The sequence below is a fragment of the Amblyomma mixtum genome, chromosome 2 (genome assembly GCF_055824585.1).
Source record: "Amblyomma mixtum isolate Tamu chromosome 2, ASM5582458v1, whole genome shotgun sequence".
Classification (NCBI taxonomy): domain Eukaryota; kingdom Metazoa; phylum Arthropoda; class Arachnida; order Ixodida; family Ixodidae; genus Amblyomma; species Amblyomma mixtum.
The window spans coordinates 20308005-20327391 of record NC_143013.1 but is presented as its reverse complement, the minus strand read 5'-3'; the positions used below and the strand labels follow the sequence as shown (position 1 = coordinate 20327391).

General features: G+C 49.3%; 1 long non-coding RNA gene across 1 annotated transcript in view; it reads right to left on the bottom strand.

Annotated features, from left to right (window-relative positions):
* Positions 1-5695: 5695 nt before the first annotated feature.
* Positions 5696-19387, bottom strand: part of LOC149358608 (uncharacterized) — a 134400-nt gene continuing 120708 nt past the window's right edge. Inside the window, exon 3 of the long non-coding RNA XR_016288702.1 lies at positions 5696-5767. This is a non-coding gene — a long non-coding RNA (uncharacterized LOC149358608). The remainder of the gene's footprint in view (positions 5768-19387) is intronic.

Sequence of the window (19387 nt, the reverse complement as noted above, 5' to 3'; positions counted from 1 at the left end):
ACCGGAAAAGGGAAGAATGCTTCTTAGGCATTTATTCATTATGGACAAAAGCATCGTGAAATGCGTAATGTGTAATGCTAGTAAACTAATCCGTCTCCGCGACCAAGATATGACTTTACCAGGTGTTCCTTAGGAAGTCATAGTGCAATCGTCCGTGAGACCAACTCATACAAATTGTACCGACTCTTATATAGCGACAGGCTCAATAAGACAGAGTGTCGATGCGCGGACGCAACCAAATCCTTCAAAAGCACACTGAATAAACGTGAGACACAAGTGCCTCTTCAACTTTTCATAAATGCTTCGTAAATATCGACCACCTATGTGCCGGAAGCCATGACATCAACGGCGAGAACCCTTCGTTTTTGATCGCTTCCTTATTCTTGTATGCACTCGTTATTGAGAATTCGCTGGAAAGAAGGCAGTGGCCTTTGAAACCTACGTAAGGATGGGCAAAGGTTACTATTGTTGCTGCCGTTTTGTTTGAGATCGAGAAAGGTTCAGTAATCGATTTCCTTCTCTAACCAAAAAAAAAAATTAAACCCGCTTTCCTTGCTGTGAAAGCCTATCGGTTTTAATGCAGCAGCACTAAAAGCGTCATTAGAAAAAAAAAACTGGCGCCGTTCATAAAATTCTCCCAATGGCTGGAGAGAAATGGCGTCACCAGACAGGACAATCCCATTGGCTAGAGGGAAATGACGTCACTAGAGCGGATAATTCCCACTGGTTAAAAGAAAGTGCCGTCACTTCCGGTAAGGGCATCAACCGCTTCTAATGCTATCGCACTGCCGACGAATAAGGCAATTAGGTGTCCCTGCAAATTTTTTTCTTGCATTCATCCGAACGAGCGACGCATGTCGCTCACACTTCTGTGCTCTTTACTGAGCACTGGCATGCAGAAAAAAAAAATAAATGAAGGAAAATACGTCCATAATGACTCCATTTATGCTCCATTTTTATTTCTTCGTAACGGCACGCGGAAGCGCCGCGAAACAGTCGCCACAGCCATCGTTCAGGCACATAGCGCAGTTCAGCAACAAGCCACGCCGCGAGCGCGCACAAATACCACCGGCGGCGGCGAGCGGCATTCAAACAGGCTGTCCACCCCTACACGGAGGAGCGCGCGCCGGCGGTCTAGGCGACGGCGGCCTTCCCTATCACGCTCGTTGTCGCAAACGAGCGGCGCGAACAAGCCCCAAAACAATTTTTCCCCTTGTGCTTCCCACCCCTCTCCCCGAGACTGTCCCCAAGAAAGCGGTCGGGTCGTCGGGCAAAGTGCGCTCAGCACCCAGTAACGCCGCGTGCGCGAAATAAAAAAAGAAGGGCCAAAGGGGAAAGTGCAGAAGAGAAAGGACGATGGCAGCAGGAGAAGGTTTCGGGAGTCTTTAGGGAAGCAGAGGTGGCGGGGTAGGGAGAAATTGAGAAAACGTGTGGTGAGACTTTAGAAGAGCAGAGAAAAAGAGTGGTGAAAATTGGGGAGAACGTGCGGGGATACCACCGAAAACCAAAGGGAGTGAGAAGGACTTGGACATATGGGGAAAGGGTCTGGGGAGACTAACAACGATGGGGGAGGAAGGGTGAAAATGGGGAAGCGCGTGAATAAACTTTACAAGATCGAAAAAAACTGAGAATGAGCGAAAAGAGGAAAGCGTGAGGGAGACTTTAGAAGAGCAAAGAGAGAGGCGAAATAGGGAAGGCGCCCGTGTCCGCAGGGAGGGACAAAGAGAGGAAAGGGGGAATACGGAAAGGAAAGGCAGGACGAGAGCGCGAGCGCACAGTGTCCGACCGACGGACGGCCTTGCTTCTCCTTCGGGAAAACTGCATTTGCGTACAGCGGCAACCGCGTAATTGGAAATCGATAGGGACGACGCGACAGTCCCGGCGGCCGCCGCTGCGCGAACCGAGGCGCTGGTGTCGCCTGCGCCCCAGTTCTACAACTACCCGCTTCATCCCAAAACGGCCCGCTGGCGCTCCTCCTCGGACTTGCCACCGCTTTTGGCCGCACTAGAACGTTCTCTCGCTCTCCCTCTCTCTTGCCCATCGTTTCCTTCTCGTTTTTCAACAATTCCAACAAGCTGAGAATCAAGGCGCCGTGACCCTTCGCTCTGGTGTTCTTTGGGCAGGCCCTTTCGTTTCGATGATATCAAATTAACAAGAAGCTAGCTTTAGTACCACACAACTCACAACTTCGCTAGACTCAACTACTGGTGATTAACGAGAGCAGTCGGCATTCCCCATTTCAGCAAACAGCAGCGTAGTATGCGGGGTTGTCAACGTGGCTGGCACCCAGACCTCAAATCACGATAGTATCTCAATATAGTGCCAGATAATGAGCGTGTTAAAAAATGCTGTTCGTTAATTTTTTTTACGGCAGCATTCGATAACTTTTTTACACCTTCCTTGTTTTTTTTTCAGCGTTTTCTTCGTTGCTGTGAATGCGCGATTCAGGAGCTGACTGTTGCCACATTACTATTTTAACTACGGAAGCAGCGATAAGCGTATGATTGTTAATACGACGCAATAAGAACAATAAGATTAATAATTGTGTATGTAATTCGGAGTTAGGTATTCGATGGGAACTGAAAAGTGCGAGCTCCTCTCCTCAACAGAGAGGAGCTCGATCCGGTTTCTAGAAGTAAAAAAAAAAAGCAGACGGACACCTAGTTCCATTATGTGTTGATAATTATATAGCATTCGAAGCTGTGACTGCCTTTGCCGACAGTACCTGATGGGGCTGATGAGACCAAGATTGATCTGCTCGAGTTCTTCCCCTACACCACCTGCAACCTGCCACGGCTGGCAGGTGGAAGTCCGACATAAACGAACCTGGCCTGGTAACGTCACTTCCTAACTGGTCACGTCACGTCCCTCCAGCCAATAGGATTTATCCGTTCTGGTGACGTCACTGCCCACCAGTCAATCAAGACAACGCTGGACGGTCGCCGCCAGCTTTTTGCTGCGGTGAGGCTTCTATGGTATCGCATAAAGGCCCATCACCATGGGCGCATCCGAGGCGCACGAGCGCAGCGCCTACACGTACCAGCGTACGCCGGAGCCGGTCTGCGCATGCGCGACGCGTAGACGCGAGCTGGCGCTGGCGCTTGGCAAATATCTGTCCATGTCAGATATTCGCGCCTTGCTCGCGCCGGCGCCGGAAGTGGCCGCTGGTTTGCGGTCGGTGTAGCCAATCAGAGAACGCAGTTCCCTCGGCATCCGGTACGGCCCTTCGCGCGTTTGCTTCGCCGCGCCGAGCTGAACGCGGTAGCCGCGACAGGCCATCCAGTTGCATGTGTTTTCCGACGCTTGTCGCGGTGCGGCGCTCGGCGCGTAAGCGCTGCGCTGGTGCGCCTCCGATGTGTCCATGGAGATGGGCCTTAATAGCACAACTCGTATGGCATCCCTCCCTATATCCAAAAAGAAAAAAGGAAAGAAAGAATAAAAGATAGGAAGGAAGGAAGGAAGGAAGGAAGGAAGGAAGGAAGGAAGGAAGGAAGGAAGGAAGGAAGGAAGACAGAAAGAGAGAGAAAGAAGAAAGAAAGAAAGAAAGAAAGAAAGAAAGAAAGAAAGAAAGAAAGAAAGAAAGAAAGAAAGAAAGAAAGAAAGAAAGAAAGAAAGAAAGAAATCCACATCTCCCACCCTCATTCTGAACAGCGATAACGTACAACGAACTTGACTACCTATATATATATAGAGCGTGGTTAGTTCCCAAAAAACAAAGCACAGAAGCGAGCGAACGCTGTCCCTCGCGGCACTGAACTTGTGACTAAGTGATAAGCAAAACGACAATGTTTCCGAGGAGACGCCTCTCCACCCACCACGCCATCGTTCGAAATAACGAGCAGAGTCGAAAGCATCGGCAAACGAACGCATACACGCACTCGCCACCGACCGCTATGCACGCGCCACGCTCCGGAGTCGGTTTTCTCAAGTGCCTTCACGAGATCCGCGAAATGAAGTATCGATCGCGGCCGGCCGTCAATACACGTCTCGAAAGCACAAACCTTCTTGACGCGATGACCGCTCTCTCTCCCTCCCCGCATGGCTTTCAATTTTGGAATCGCCCGCTTACAAAACGGACCGAAAAAAAACAGAGAAGGCGAATCATATTGGTGTTCGCTCGCGATCGTTTAGTCTTGCGTCGCTGCCAGGGGGCGTTTCCTGAACGAATTTCGGACGACTGCGCCGTTTTCTTTTATTCTCGTTTGCGGATAAACACTCAGAGTTCACGCCAGAACCCCGGTAATAAGAAACGCGCGATGGATAACGCTGAGATCAATAATACTTGCGGTCTGGACACATCATTTCGTTGCAGAGAAGTTAAGAGTGCCAGTAAAAAAAGAAAAAGCGTAAGCTACGACAGGAACATCTTACGAGGACGCTCTGCCCACGCAACACTATACTTTGAATTAAATCCGAGGAGCGATGAACGCGGCGTCGTATTCGAAGAGTGGCTTTCCGATATTAAAGTTATATAATGTGTAAGCGACACTTAGCAATTGTACCAGACCAATCGAGCGTTTACTTTTAATTAGACATCGCATCCAGCCATTACATGAGTAGAGTTCGGCTTCCGAAAGCCGAGAAGCAAACGTTGGAAATGGCCACTGCCTGATAGGAGAAATACGTAGAGTAACACAAACACTGCTAGGCATCACACGAATCTAAGATGCATTCCACACTGCACTGGCGTTACAGGAGTCCCCGGTGTGCCTTGTGTCGGTAGTTTACGGCAGAAGGAACGCAGTCACTCGGCCTGTACAAGGCACGACCATAGCGAGGGAGAGAAATCTTAGTCACATAGTTACTCGTACAGCACTGACCACACTTCAGGGGGAACACCACATTAAAACTTCACCACTGACTAGCGATCATATTTAGGATGAAGTCCATCATAATAACTTGCAATCATATTACATGGCATGAATGAAAGTTAGGCGTTCCCTTATAAGTGTTAACCTTAGTGTCCGCCCCTATGCGCGAGGTCGACTTGTGTCCACCCCCACGCTTCAGCTGTCGACTGGTTGGCTACACTCTAAAGAGAAATGAATAAAAAGATCTCCTCTAGCGCACTTTCTTCTATGAAAGGCAGTGCGCGCTAGAGAAGAGCTTACCCCCTTTTAAATCCCATATAGAAGTACTTGTGTTTAAAGCGCACCGCAAATGACAGGGCATGATATATGCCGGCAAATAACCGACCGTTCTTACCTACGGAGACGCACGGCCAGTATTCGTTGTCAACCAAAAAAGTGCGGAGAAATGGTTTCAGTTTAGAAAATTTGTCATGCTTTGACATAGACTTGACAAGGAAGCGTCAACGCAAGACGTTTCTTCGAGTTTACATCCGGTAGTGCACTATTCATAGCGCTGCTTCCTCCTTGCCACCGCCTCTTCCGCCCACCACGAGATATACCTCCCACGTCCGTTAGGATACAGGCGCGTGATCACTCGCGTCTGCAGCGTTCACAGTAGGAAATGTGTCGAGCGATTCCTGTCTTTGCACAACCCATCCTGTGCGTAGCGATGAGTAAATGAAGAATCGTCGCTGGCTCCGACGGATACGAGAAGTGGTCGCTGGAGTCGGCACGGCGTCATCAGAAACGTCGCATTTGTCACAGCGATCGTCCCCGCGTTTTCCGCCCTCTCGTGGAGGTAGAAGGCGCGGGAGCCAAGGAGGAAGAATTGTCACTTACCGAATCGGAAGTTGAAAGGCCAACGTGGCGGTCGTCGTAGCAGGAGTCATCCCTGTCAAGCCCGCGTCAGTGTTTACCTGCGGGAAGCAATAGCGGGATGAACAACGGTGATTCACGAGCACAGATTCAGAAAGAACGAATATATGAGGCTGTCGCTGTTCTTAAGTCATTCTCCCTTTCAATTGCGTGTCCCACAACGATGGGTCCTGCCGACAACAACGCGACTAGCACGTAAAATGGCTGCAGGGCTGGCTGCCTTGCCTCACTTTCTGCGCTCTGAGGGTTAAGTAATAAAGAAAGCAGGGGGGGGGGGGGGGGGGGGGGGGCGTATGATCTCATGTGGTACATGCCATGTAACCATATACGGCACAACTGCTACAGAAGGCGATACCCGTAGAAACTATAGCACCTTTCAATTATAGTAGGGAAATTATATGGTTTATTTTTATGGAAGAACAAACGTATTAAGAAATCGGTGGAATAATCAATGTTTTAAGATAAACTACCAAAGATGTTTTCAGTCGCGCAAGCTCTGCCAAGGAACGGATTGCACGAGCGCTTCAGAACATCTTATCAACAGAGAACGGTATATGAGGTTTCTATACCGATTCTCGCAATCACCTATAGAGTGTGTACTCTGTGTCGCCACACCCTCAACAAACGCAGATTAATTCTTATGTTCTCCGAGCTCTGCACGGAGTGAAAAGCGTCTGGTACGGCCCACCATCGATAACTTGCGCTCGTTGTCGAAGAGCGAAAAAATACGGGTGTCACCAGAATCTGAAGTTTCCATGAGTGCACAGCAGTGACAACTCAGATATCTAGTCGAACATAACAGATAACCAAGGATCATGCGTCCGAATGTAAACGTAGTTTCTGAATCACTAATGCTATTTAGTGTATTTTTATCGATCATTGAAGAACAAAACAACGGTTAAACGAGGGAAATTAAACGAAGTAAACCCACAACGCCATCACTAGCATCGCAAGTTCGATCGGAGTGGCGGAATGTATAGTGCATTTTTAACTCCAACCACATCCCGATTAAAGAGTAATCGTTACCACAAAAATAGCAGTGAAAAAGGTGTCCAAAGGTTGTGATATAATTTTTATTGAGAAAAAGAACTGCATAGTTGTCCACACTGTCTCTTGAGGGCAATTTTAAGTTGAATTGAATCGAGAGATTACCACATTCTAATTACACAGATGCTACTTGCATTGAAAATGAAGCTTTCCTAACCTAAAAAAATTTAATTGAAAACAGTTATCGCCACCGCCGGCCACTTTTGCAAGCAAAATGCGGGGCATGAAGGCAGTTTTTTCGTGCGGATCCTTCGGTGGCGAGTGCTCCCAACGATGGGCCTTGAGCGGCCCTGGTTGCTCTTCACGAGCGACCAGCCGTTAATTTAGCTTCCACCTGGCACGGTGGGCAGTTTTTATGCGAAGCATATTACTAGAGCTACACTACAGCCCGTCGAGCGCGGCGGTGGAGCTACCATTGACCTTGAGCGTGACCACGTGACACCACGTGACAACATGACGTCACAGCAGAGGAGAGATGGGCTGCCGGCTCGCGCGGTCGGCCGCGGCGGTGGAGGCTCCACATCAGAGGCGCGGCGGCTGACCACGTGACAACATGACGTCACAGCAGAGGAGAGATGGGCTGCCGGCTCGCGCGGTCGGCCGCGGCGGTGGAGGCTCCACATCAGAGGCGCGGCGGCTGACCACGTGACAACATGATGTCACAGCAGAGGAGAGATGGGCTGCCGGCTCGCGCGGTCGGCCGCGGCGGTGGAGGCTCCACATCAGAGGCGCTGCAGCTGACCACGTGACGCTACAGCAGCGATATAAAGCTGAGCTGCCTCGCTCTCCGGGCACTTACGAGGCGGCCAGGTGTTGGGATGCCGCCTAGAAGCAGGGCTTATTTGAACGAGAAGCGAAAGCTTCAGCGTGCCACAGAGACCGATGAAGGGCGAGATGAACTTCAACCAAGGAAAGCCATGTATTACCAAGCCTAGCCATCAATATGCTTCGCATCTGACTAGGCTTAACCTTAGCTAAGCCTCAGCCATTTTTTCCCTATCCGGTGGGCAAGTTGCGATGACGCCGCAAGGTCACGTGACCTAGGTGGCCCACCTGCCTACTATGTTGCTCTCTGGGGACCTCCTGCCAGAGCCATGCTCGTAATTTTTAGCTCACGACGCCGAAAACGCCGACACCGGATTTTCTGGGGAACAAGGCCTTTAACGCTATCGTGTTAGGCAGTTTGCTCACTATCCGGGTTGTAATGACGCCGCAAGGTCACGTGACCTAGGTCGCCCACCTGCCTACTATGTTGCTCTCTGGGGACCTCCTGCCAGAGCCATGCTCGTCATTTTTAGCTCACGACGCCGAAAACGCCGACACCGGATTTTCTGGGGAACAAGGCCTTTAACGCTATCGTGTTAGGCAGTTTGCTCACTATCCGGGTTGTAATGACGCCGCAAGGTCACGTGACCTAGGTCGCCCACCTGCCTACTATGTTGCTCTCTGGGGACCTCCTGCCAGAGCCATGCTCGTCATTTTTAGCTCACGACGCCGAAAACGCCGACACCGGATTTTCTGGGGAACAAGGCCTTTAACGCTATCGTGTTAGGCAGTTTGCTCACTATCCGGGTTGTAATGACGCCGCAAGGTCACGTGACCTAGGTGGCCCACCTGCCTACTATGTTGCTCTCTGGGGACCTCCTGCCAGAGCCATGCTCGTCATTTTTAGCTCACGACGCCGAAAACGCCGACACCGGATTTTCTGGGGAACAAGGCCTTTAACGCTATCGTGTTAGGCAGTTTGCTCACTATCCGGGTTGTAATGACGCCGCAAGGTCACGTGACCTAGGTGGCCCACCTGCCTACTATGTTGCTCTCTGGGGACCTCCTGCCAGAGCCATGCTCGTCATTTTTAGCTCACGACGCCGAAAACGCCGACACCGGATTTTCTGGGGAACAAGGCCTTTAACGCTATCGTGTTAGGCAGTTTGCTCACTATCCGGGTTGTAATGACGCCGCAAGGTCACGTGACCTAGGTCGCCCACCTGCCTACTATGTTGCTCTCTGGGGACCTCCTGCCAGAGCCATGCTCGTCATTTTTAGCTCACGACGCCGAAAACGCCGACACCGGATTTTCTGGGGAACAAGGCCTTTAACGCTATCGTGTTAGGCAGTTTGCTCACTATCCGGGTTGTAATGACGCCGCAAGGTCACGTGACCTAGGTCGCCCACCTGCCTACTATGTTGCTCTCTGGGGACCTCCTGCCAGAGCCATGCTCGTCATTTTTAGCTCACGACGCCGAAAACGCCGACACCGGATTTTCTGGGGAACAAGGCCTTTAACGCTATCGTGTTAGGCAGTTTGCTCACTATCCGGGTTGTAATGACGCCGCAAGGTCACGTGACCTAGGTGGCCCACCTGCCTACTATGTTGCTCTCTGGGGACCTCCTGCCAGAGCCATGCTCGTCATTTTTAGCTCACGACGCCGACAACGCCGACACCGGATTTTCTGGGGAACAAGGCCTTTAACGCTATCGTGTTAGGCAGTTTGCTCACTATCCGGGTTGTAATGACGCCGCAAGGTCACGTGACCTAGGTCGCCCACCAGCAGCCTCCAAAGTTGCTCTCTGGGGACCACATGCCAGAGCCATGCTCGTGACTTTTCGCTCACGACGCCGACAACGCCGACACCGGATTTTCTGGGGAACAAGGCCTTTAACGCTATCGTGTTAGGCAGTTTGCTCACTATCCGGGTTGTAATGACGCCGCAAGGTCACGTGACCTAGGTCGCCCACCAGCAGCCTCCAAAGTTGCTCTCTGGGGACCACATGCCAGAGCCATGCTCGTGACTTTTCGCTCACGACGCCGACAACGCCGACACCGGATTTTCTGGGGAACAAGGCCTTTAACGCTATCGCGTTAATATCCGTACAGATATACAGCAGATGCCGCGGTGGCTCAGTGGTTATGGTGCTCGGCTGCTGACCCGAAAGACGCGGGTTCGATCCCGGCCGCGGCGGCCGAAATTCTTTGGAGGAGAAATTCTGTAGGCCCGTGTACTGTGCGATGTCAGTGCACGTTAAAGAACCCCAGGTGGTCGAAATTTCCGGAGCCCTTCACTACGGCGTCTCTCATAGCCTTAGTCGGTTTGGGACGTTAAACCCCATAAACCAAACCAAACCAGATGTTCACTGCGAACAAAATTTCGATTAAGTTCTCCTCAGCTTCCCATTAAAGCCACCTCCTCCCGCATCTCGTCGGCATATTATACAATTATACATTATATACGTGTCCAAATAAACTTCTTTTTCAACGAGGCTCAGCAGCTCACAGCAGCGGCAGTGAATTGATGAAGCAGCAATCGGCAGCGGAAAAAGAGTGCAAGGAAGGGAGGCACCTCCGTGCGAGGAGGAGGAGGAGGCCGAAGGAGGAAGCGCGACCGTCATCAGGTTGTGGGTTTGCAAGCTGGCACTCTCCGCCGCGCGTCCCGACGGCGGCATCGGCCAGAGGAGAGATGCCCCGGACGAAATCGAACCGACGGCGGCTGCGGCGAGCGCCCGAAATATCGCCGCCAAGTCGTTAGCGCTGCCCAGGCTTCGCTTTCCTTGTAGCAAATTGTCCCCGCTCTCGCGATGGTTTCTTCTCCTTCTTCCCTGTCTCCTATTTCTTTCTTTCTTTATTTTTTTATCGCGCAGTTGTTCCGGACTCTACCGCTGCGCTGGCTGTTCTCGCTGTGGTGCCAAGTAATTTTAGTCCGGTCGCTATTCAGCCGCGAGACTGTGCGCGCTAAGCGAGCGGAATGGCCGCAGGAAGACGGTACCGGCGATGGATTCGGGAGAGGAGGCTTGCGAGGCTATCAGGACGGTAACACTCTTGACCAGCTGACATGAGAGACAAAAGGGGGCGCTCTTATTTATGCGCCCATTATTCGGCCTGTTCTCTTCATATCGCGCGCACCGCCGTTAACGCGTGCAGTGGAAGTTCGAACCTAAGTAGACAGGAACTGTTTTCTTTTAAATTTTTTTCCCTTTTGATAATGGCCTGAGAAAAGGTGCAGTTTGTTTCCCTTAGTTCATCGCTGAGTGATATACGAACAGGCTTTGTTATCACCTGTGAATTGCTCCACTCATTTCTCAGCCGCGGCGCCTTATATGGCTTCTAGTTTGTGATTGACGCTAGCCAAAAGTTTAAAGCACAGGGGGGATTCGCTTTTGGGCCATGCCTTGTGGCTCGTTATGGTCTAGAAGTTAAGATGAATTCTCGTTCGTATTCCCCATCTGATAGTAAGAACTTCCAAGGATACTACAGCAGCCCCACAACACGGCTTAGAAACAAGCCCTGTGTGTGTTTGTGTGTGTGTGTGTGTGTGTGTGTGTGTGTGTGTGTGTGTGTGTGTGTGTGTGTGTGCGTGTGCGTGTGCGTGTGCGTGTGCGTGTGCGTGTGCGTGTGCGTGTGTGTGTGCGTGTGTGTGTGTGTGCGTGCGTGCGTGTGTGTGTGTGTGTGTGCGTGCGTGCGTGTGTGTGTGTTGTGTGTGTGTGTGTGCGCGCGCATGAATGTGGGTGTATGTGTGTATACATGTGTACATTCAAGGACAAAAGTCTCTGGACCACGTGATCCGCAAACGATGCGGAGAGCCTTACTATAAGAGACTACACTTGTGGAGGTCAAAGTGCAGTCTTCATATGGCGCTTAAGAGTAGAGCTATGGGCTCCGTTTACCGAGCACGCGTCCCAGAGACTTTTGTCCTCGCCTGTACGTATGTAGGTATGTAGGCATGCACTACTGGATTGACCAATCGAGCCAGTCTCTCAACGCTCACGCCATTCTCATTAGAGTGGCAGCCTCCACGTAAATTCAACATGCAAGTTTCCCCCTAGACAAAGCTACGATGAGCAAATACATTCGTGACAGTTATCCATAGCCTAAAATGGAGAAAAGGGACGAGGAAGACAGAAGGGTACGCGCATATGACTAAGGGAAAGTCTTGTCCTGGAGATCAAATATACGCGGTTCATGATATGACTAATTTGGCGAGCTGTGCTCACATAACATCGCATGTAAGCGGCATGACGGCAACCATAACGTAAAATTCAGGCATACCAGGTACCTTTGCTTTCCTTAAACGAAGCAACTTTCGCGAGCATTAAACAAATGCGACAAAACACTCTAGGTACATCCTCAAAACGCACAACGGTACCTACAGCACCAGACGAGTATACAGCGAAGTTGACGTATATGACTGGGAAAACTTTGCGCTATTCAAGAAGTGAGACAGCGAAAAGGCGAATTCGCTTGAAGCGGCTTTTTCATTTACGTTTCATTACATCTGGCATTTACGACCCCATCCAGTAGCGAGCGTGAAGTGTATATTTCAGCCCCGGCAGTCGAAAAAGAGTCGCGAAAGCCAGAAAGCAAGGAGGGGCGTAAATAATACTCCAGTTATTGAGGCATATAAGGGGACGCAGGGAATAAATTCTGAGCGGCCGGTAGTAAAACTCCATCCAAAAAAAAAACTGCTTCAAAAAACGCAGCCGTTCTGGAAAGTTCAGGCCGAGAATGAGTTACATGCCCTGAGGAGAAACTTCATTCGCGAAAAAAAAAAGAAAATAAATAGAAAAACGGAAGTTTTGGCGATAGTTCGAAAGTTGCGTGGCAGTAGTAAAAATAATTCCAGCAATCGTAAATTCAATTGGCATTCTTTAGCAAGCATGTAGTGCTAAAATAACGCTAAGAGGCATTGGCTTGTAACATCCCGTAACTACACTCTAAACACGAATATGCCCCCATATGGGAATAAAAAGGGTGTAAGCTGCGCTAGAGGCTAGTTTGCTCCTTTCGTGTTTAGAGTGTATTATTCTATACCGAAGCCTTCTGTACATACAATTTGGTTTGGTTTGGTTTGGTTTGTATTATGGGTGTTTAATGTCCCAAAGCGACTCAGGCTATGAGAGACATCGTAGTGGAGGGCTCTCTAAATTTCGACCACCTGGGGTTTTTTAACTTCCACTGACACCGCACAGTACACGGGCCTCTAGAATTTCGCCTCCGTCGAAATTCGAACGCCGCGGCCGAGATCGAACCCGCGTCTTTCGGGTCAGCAGCCAAGCACCATAACCACTGAGCCACCGCGGCGGCGGCTGTACATAAAATTTACTGAACGATAAAAGCCCTCAACTAATCCTCGAGCATCGCGATAGCAGTAAGAAAAAAAAATTAATTTCGACAAACTTCTTCAATGGTAAAATACGAAATTTAAACGCTAGAAGCGAATTTTCAGGTCTGAAGGCTCGTATCTCTAATTCACATTGCTCCAGTCGTGGTGGCTCGGTGGCTGCGGTTTTCTGCTGTAGAGTACGAACTCTCTGGATCGAATTCCAATCGCGATGACCACATTTAGATCGAAGCAAGACGCAAAAACTATCGCGCAAAAAGAGATTTTAGTGTTCGACAAAATACCAAGAGGTCAGTACTTATCCGGACCTCTATACTACGGTGGACTCACTGACTGGAAATGGCTTTCGTGCGTAAAGATCGGGCAGTTCTCTTTTTAGCTCGCTGGATGAGCGGCTCCACATTGCAGCTTATCATTAAGGCCCAGCTTTGAATAGTGAAAGAGGTTAGTCACATTTGGACTATCCTGCACATAACTGAGCGTGTTTAAGAATCCCTTATCAGCTGCTGCAATTGTATAACCTCAGTGATGACTTCGAGAATGAAAAGATAGAGTAAAATATACTGAACAATGCGCCAGTCACAAGTGTTACTCAGTTTGATCTCTTTGAACGAGTTTTTCTAACAACAAACATCGTTCGCAAGATTAGGTAATGCTTCAAAAAATTTTCATCACTCATTCCCTACACTGATAACCGCTCTTGGTGATAACCGCGGGTGCGCTTTCAAAGCAGGGCTACCTTCGTACAGGGTGCATCTAGTCTTATAGTTCATGTGTTTCCTACCTTTCTGTTGTCATGCAAAAATGCAAGGCTCCAACAACTAAGGCAAAAGGAACGCTGCATGTCTTGCGCGCTGCAGCTGTGTAAGTTTTCTTCTAGCTACTGCTTCTGTGAACGGTAAAACCGTTCACATAAATCACATAAATAATCCCGAAGTTTTGTTTGGAGATTCCGCTCGAAGCTTCTCTGCTGTGTGCTCAATAGCATCATGATGTATAAAGGCATGAAGATAGGAAGAAGGTGGCGAGTTGCGTTGCATTACGCCCTCCTTGCAATAGAAATGGGTAACCAGAATCTCAAGCGTATAGCACGGCTAAGAGCCTTGAGACGCTGACCCGACTGCACGAATCCAAAAAGATCAGCGGAATTGCGCCGGCACAATTTCGCTGAGAGCGTAGCAGCAATCGTTAGACGCAGTGAACAATATTTTGGACGGCCAGTATTACAAACTCACCCCATCAAAGCGCCTTCCTCGGGGGTCGGATTTGAACGGGGACAATACGGGTGAATCCACAAAACATGTGTTGCGTAGCAACGCTACGCGCTTCATAGCTAGCCCGCCCCGGTAAAAAACTCCACTGGTTCTAATTTTTAAAATTCGAATCTAATGGGACCAGCTGGAACAGGATAAGCTTTCGGTCTCTTCCAACTGGTTCCAAGCGGTTTCAGTCAATACCAGTTGGCATTCCACTTAGATCTAATGGAAATTTTCAGCTGAATCCAAATGAAATCAGAACCGGTTAGATTTTCGGACTATTTCAGCTGGTTCCCATTGGTTCTAGTTAATACCATTTGGGATTCGAACCAGTAAGCTTTTTCAGCTGGACGGACAAGAGCAATGGCCAATCAGGGCGGTAAACGAGTCAGGCGCCGGCCAGTGCCGAACTGCATTATGTAAGAGACCGGTTGCCGATTTCCACTCTTTTAGTGAAGTTACATGTTACTGCTTCAGACTCAGAAACCACAGCCGGTCTGAGGACGCGAACAAGGGAAAGAACACCGGCACACTGGAGGAATAATCCATAAATAGTGAGGAGCTGGTTGGGAAGGAGCAAGGGCTTGGTTGAAATACGATCCAAAAGGGAAGAAAAAGCTGGACGGTGTTATCACCGGAGAGCAAGGGCAGAAAGGGGACAAACAGTAACAATAAAGAGACGCGTTGTCGAGCTGTACGCAAGAAGGGGGTGAGGGAGGAAGCGGAGGGGTAACCGAGAAAGCAGAACGGCAGTCGGCAGGCAAACACGGCGGGAAGAGAAGCAGAAAGGTCGGCCGTGGGGCGAGAGGGTGTCCGCACGCATTTCGAGTCGCCACCGGGACTGCGGCACTTGGCGCTGCGGCGGCGGTAGCTGGCGCCATCTCTCGCCCGCTGCCGGCAACCACGCGCGGAGCAGAGGAGGAAGAGGGCGACGGCCGTGTCCCCGCAGCGATCGCTGCTTCTCGTCATCGTATCGGGGGCTGATCAGCAGAATTCGCTGCTAGAATTAATGTTGATAAAACGCTGGTCGTAGTGGCATTGACGCAAAGTGCGCGAGTGGTTGATGGGGCACTGCACTAAGTCACGAGGGTTGACGCAGAAAGAGGCTCTCAATCCCCCAGACGAACATGAACATCAACCGCCATAGCTTGTTCCCTTGAAACTTTTTTAGGACACCATTCTGGTACGAAAAAGACTATATAACAGCCGAAAAAAAAAAAGCATTCCTTGGGACGTATTTCGAACTTTCCCGGTTCATCGTTTCGGCATTCGACCATTGGTAGTTGCAGCTTATGACATCATAATCGATATCAGAGCAAGTAATGTCAGTCAACAGCTTTTCCATCACAGCCAGAGCTGACTAGTAGCAAGAAACTAAAAAAAAAAATTGCAAAATTCGGCCTTTGATTTCTACCCTCATTCGTGAGCCAGTATGTGGCTGCACCTCGACACAGGCATGTTCACGGCAAAGCCACCTTGTAAGGAGTCAATAGGCTCAAGGCGCGAAACAGGTATTCACTACCGTTATAAAAAGACGTGGGACACCGTTTTGCGTGTCGCGACTTAGTCCGCAAGTTGAAGCGCCAAGAAGAATTGAGCTGTGAAGTTATTTAAACATTATATCTCTCGAAAGTCTCTCTTCCTTCTAACCGTGAGCCTACCTCCAATGCAGTCATCCAGTTACTAAGGTGTCAGCGCTATGACGATGGCGCAGTTAATCAGATGCCAGCCACGCTCCGATGTTGCGCGACATGCATGCAAGTGCGTCGCAATGACTGAAAAATCCCATCGACCGTGAAGTGAGTTCAAATAGGAATCTGTAATGCTAATTCAATGCAACGTTGCGAAAGGCCGTGTGTAAGCAATGAAAAAGTGCTTTGCTGAAGCGGCCCTCTGAAAACGCAAGTTTTTCGGTGCCTGTCCGAACTCGAGCCCGAAAAACTTCAAAAATATGTCTCGGAGTGCTCTCTGAAGCAATGGGATCAATTAACTGCAGGGTAGGGATTCCAGGATAAAGAACTAAGGGAAGCACACTACAGATAAGAACAAGCAACGGAAAGCAAGCGAGTGCATTTCAGATGCTTACCTTATATAAAAAGTAGACACATAGACTTCTCTACAAGGCTAGACAAGCTCAAGAACAAGTCAGGAATGTCTTAATACCAGTAGTATCGATTTCTCATTTGCGACTAGAGAAAAGAAAACATTGTCTCTTTAGTGCTTCCTTTTTAGTACTAATACTTTTGCTAGTAACTTCCGAAATTAAGTGGCGTCATTTTTTTTTTGTATCCCAAAATTATTAACCCTAAAGTTAGCATTGTACGAAGACGTCATAGTGCCATAGTTGAGCTGTGCAGTCATTAAAAAACACATCCGCTGAAGGTATCTTTTCTTTTTCATGTAAAAAAAGAAATATCTTGCCTAAAAGCTACGCTTACTTGTAAAAACTGCAGTTCAAGCAGTGTAGCATGTTAACTCAATGGTATAAGGAGTTCAACCAGCTGCTTAATTTTTTAAACGTTTTATTGCCTTCTTGCATCACGAATTTTCCAGCGGGGTTCGTTATGACAGACATGAAGAAAGAAGCCAGCAGCCTCCGAAATCAAGGAGCACAGGCGATCTTTTTTGCTCCTTATAGTCTCGGAGGCTCTTGGCTTCCTTCATGTGTGTTTACTTGTGTAAGTATTCCCTTTGCCCCAGTGTCTTTCCAGCTGTTTTGATTACTCAGTCCCTTCCGCCAAGCTGTACAACAAAGCCGGATTCAGGTTACTTAATGATATTTCACCCAGGGTCTTTTCGTTCTGTTCTAATCGAAAATCAATTCATTCACCAAATTCCAGTAAGGTACTCGTGTTGGCTAAAAGAGCGGTTTCTAGACAGAAAATCGCATCAATTTTTAGAGACGTAGCAATGAATAGTGCCTTAGAACGGCCGGCAGCGCCTCCCGGAGGGCTGGCTGTGTACAGCATAGAATCGGCGGTGCGGAGTTGAACGGCAGCAAAGCACCGTTCTCAGTTTTGAGACGATGCAAACGAGAAGGCGCAGTCACGCAGAACGGTGGAATCCGCGGCCCAGTGGGTCGTGACGCGTGAGCGTATCGCCACTTGCGCACCGAGGAGCGTGACGAGCGCAACGCTGCGGTAACAGCCGCGCGTTTGCCACGCTGCGGATGACGACAGAGCGCGCGTATGTGCGTGAGAAAAGACGCAGCTGTGGCACCATCAGCTGCAATCCTATTCCCGCAGGGGAAAAAAAATATGAGATAGTCCGTGCACGAATCATTAACGCTAACACAGCAGCGCGGTGATACGGTCTCCACAATTCCAGTCAGGTTGACGGGGAGGAACGCGGATTAACAGACGGAAGTAATAACCTTGACAACAGTAGGGAGGTCACTCGAAGAAGCGTGTATGCTCCAGCTTTTATGCGTAGCATATTGCAATTACTCAGTTTAGCCCTTGGGCGCGGCCGGGCAGCCACCAAACCACGCGAAAAGAAATAAAAAAGAAAAAAGGAAAGAAAAGGGGGGGGGGGGGGGGGAGACAAAAAAAGGAAAAAAAGGACGGCTGAGCATGGTGGCGGTTTCCACCGCCCCGTTTCAAAGGGGGCGCTCCTATCCATCCATCCATACGTCACCGAGGAAAAGCTGCTGAGAAAATCGAGTGCCGCCAAGCAATACCTCGCGCAAAAAGACCGCGCAATATGCAACGCATTCTTGGCTTAACCAAGCTAAGCCTGAGCATCATTTTTTTATAAGGCAATACCAACTCAGTTAGCGTACAAATATAGTCGGATACAACTCAAGAAAAAAGCAGCTTTTCCCCGTCAGAGGGCCCCCCCTTCCAGCCAATGGCGTCGGCCGATTCTAATGAACATGCTACTGTGACAATGCAGGGAGAGGCAAATGAAAGGCGATAGTCGCCTCTCTGCACTGTCACGCCGCGTGCATTCAGGTGCAGAGAGAGACTCTTTAATGAAGAGCAGAGAATTTAGCCGGCGTTTAGAAATCGCTGGCATGCTACTCTGCGTAGGGAGGGGAATTTGGGAGATTAAGACAGAAGGAGAGCAGAGTGGAAGAGGTAAAAGAAAAAAACGAAGATAAAATGCGGCCATGAAATGGGTACTAAGAATGCAATGGCGAGTATTGATGTAACCTATGGAGTGATGGAGTGCATAGTCCGTCAAATGGGCTGACGAAGTTCACTGCATGAAGAATGCATGAAGGTAACGTGCAAGTGAATTTAAAGCTTATCGAGATGTCCAATGTCTTTTAAATATGTGAATAGAAAAGTCATTGCAAGTCTCTGTTGCCTAAGGCAGGCTAAGGGACCTAAAACTTTGTCCATTGTAAGGGGCACTGAGCAGAGCTTCTGCATGCAATGTTCATAGTACGCACGCTCGTCAGCATATGCAGGGCACTCAAGCAAGATGTGCTCCACAGTTTCTATCGAGGCACAGTTGTCACAGTGCGGACTGTCCATTTGTCTAAAACGGTATCGTAAGCCGTTTGTATATGCAGCATTAAGACGAAGTCGATGATAAAGTGTTTCCAGATGTCGAGGAATTCTGGGCGAGAGTCTTGATCTAAGATGTGGGTCGATTGAGTGAAGAAATTGGTACTGATATGTCGGCAAACTCCAAAGCCGATACATTTCTTCGGAAGCAAGACTTTTGCCACCTGGAACGCATCAGATTTCGTAAAAAAAATTCCAATGTATCTCCGATGTTCATGGCCCTTACGGGCCGCTTCATCTGCTTTTTCATTAGCCTGAATGCCACAGTGAGCAGGTACCCACTGCAATGTTATGCAGTGGCCTGCGGCAATAGCTAAATTATGTAGATATCCGATGTCCAGGGAAACTGGCTGGTGATTCGTTTTCTTCAGCAGGTTGGCCAGGATCTGGAGAGATGCTTTCGAATCGGTGAAGATAACCCAACGGTCGGCGGTTCGGCGCAGGATGTAAGAAACAGCTTCCTTAATGCCGTGAAGCTCAGCTGTCGTAGAGGATGTCCTCCGCTGCAGCCGGTAAGAAAGGGCATGGCCTGTTGAGGGCACATAAAGGCCACATGAAGAGGTTTCTTAAGTAGTTGAACCATCGGTGAAGATATGGGTGTGCTGCCTATATTCCTCCGTTAAGTAGGCGAGAGTAGTTTGCAGAAACGCTGCCTGTGGCATGCGGCTCTTTGCATTCACACCTGGAACAAACTTCTTCACCTTTAGAGGAGAGAGTGTCCATGGAGG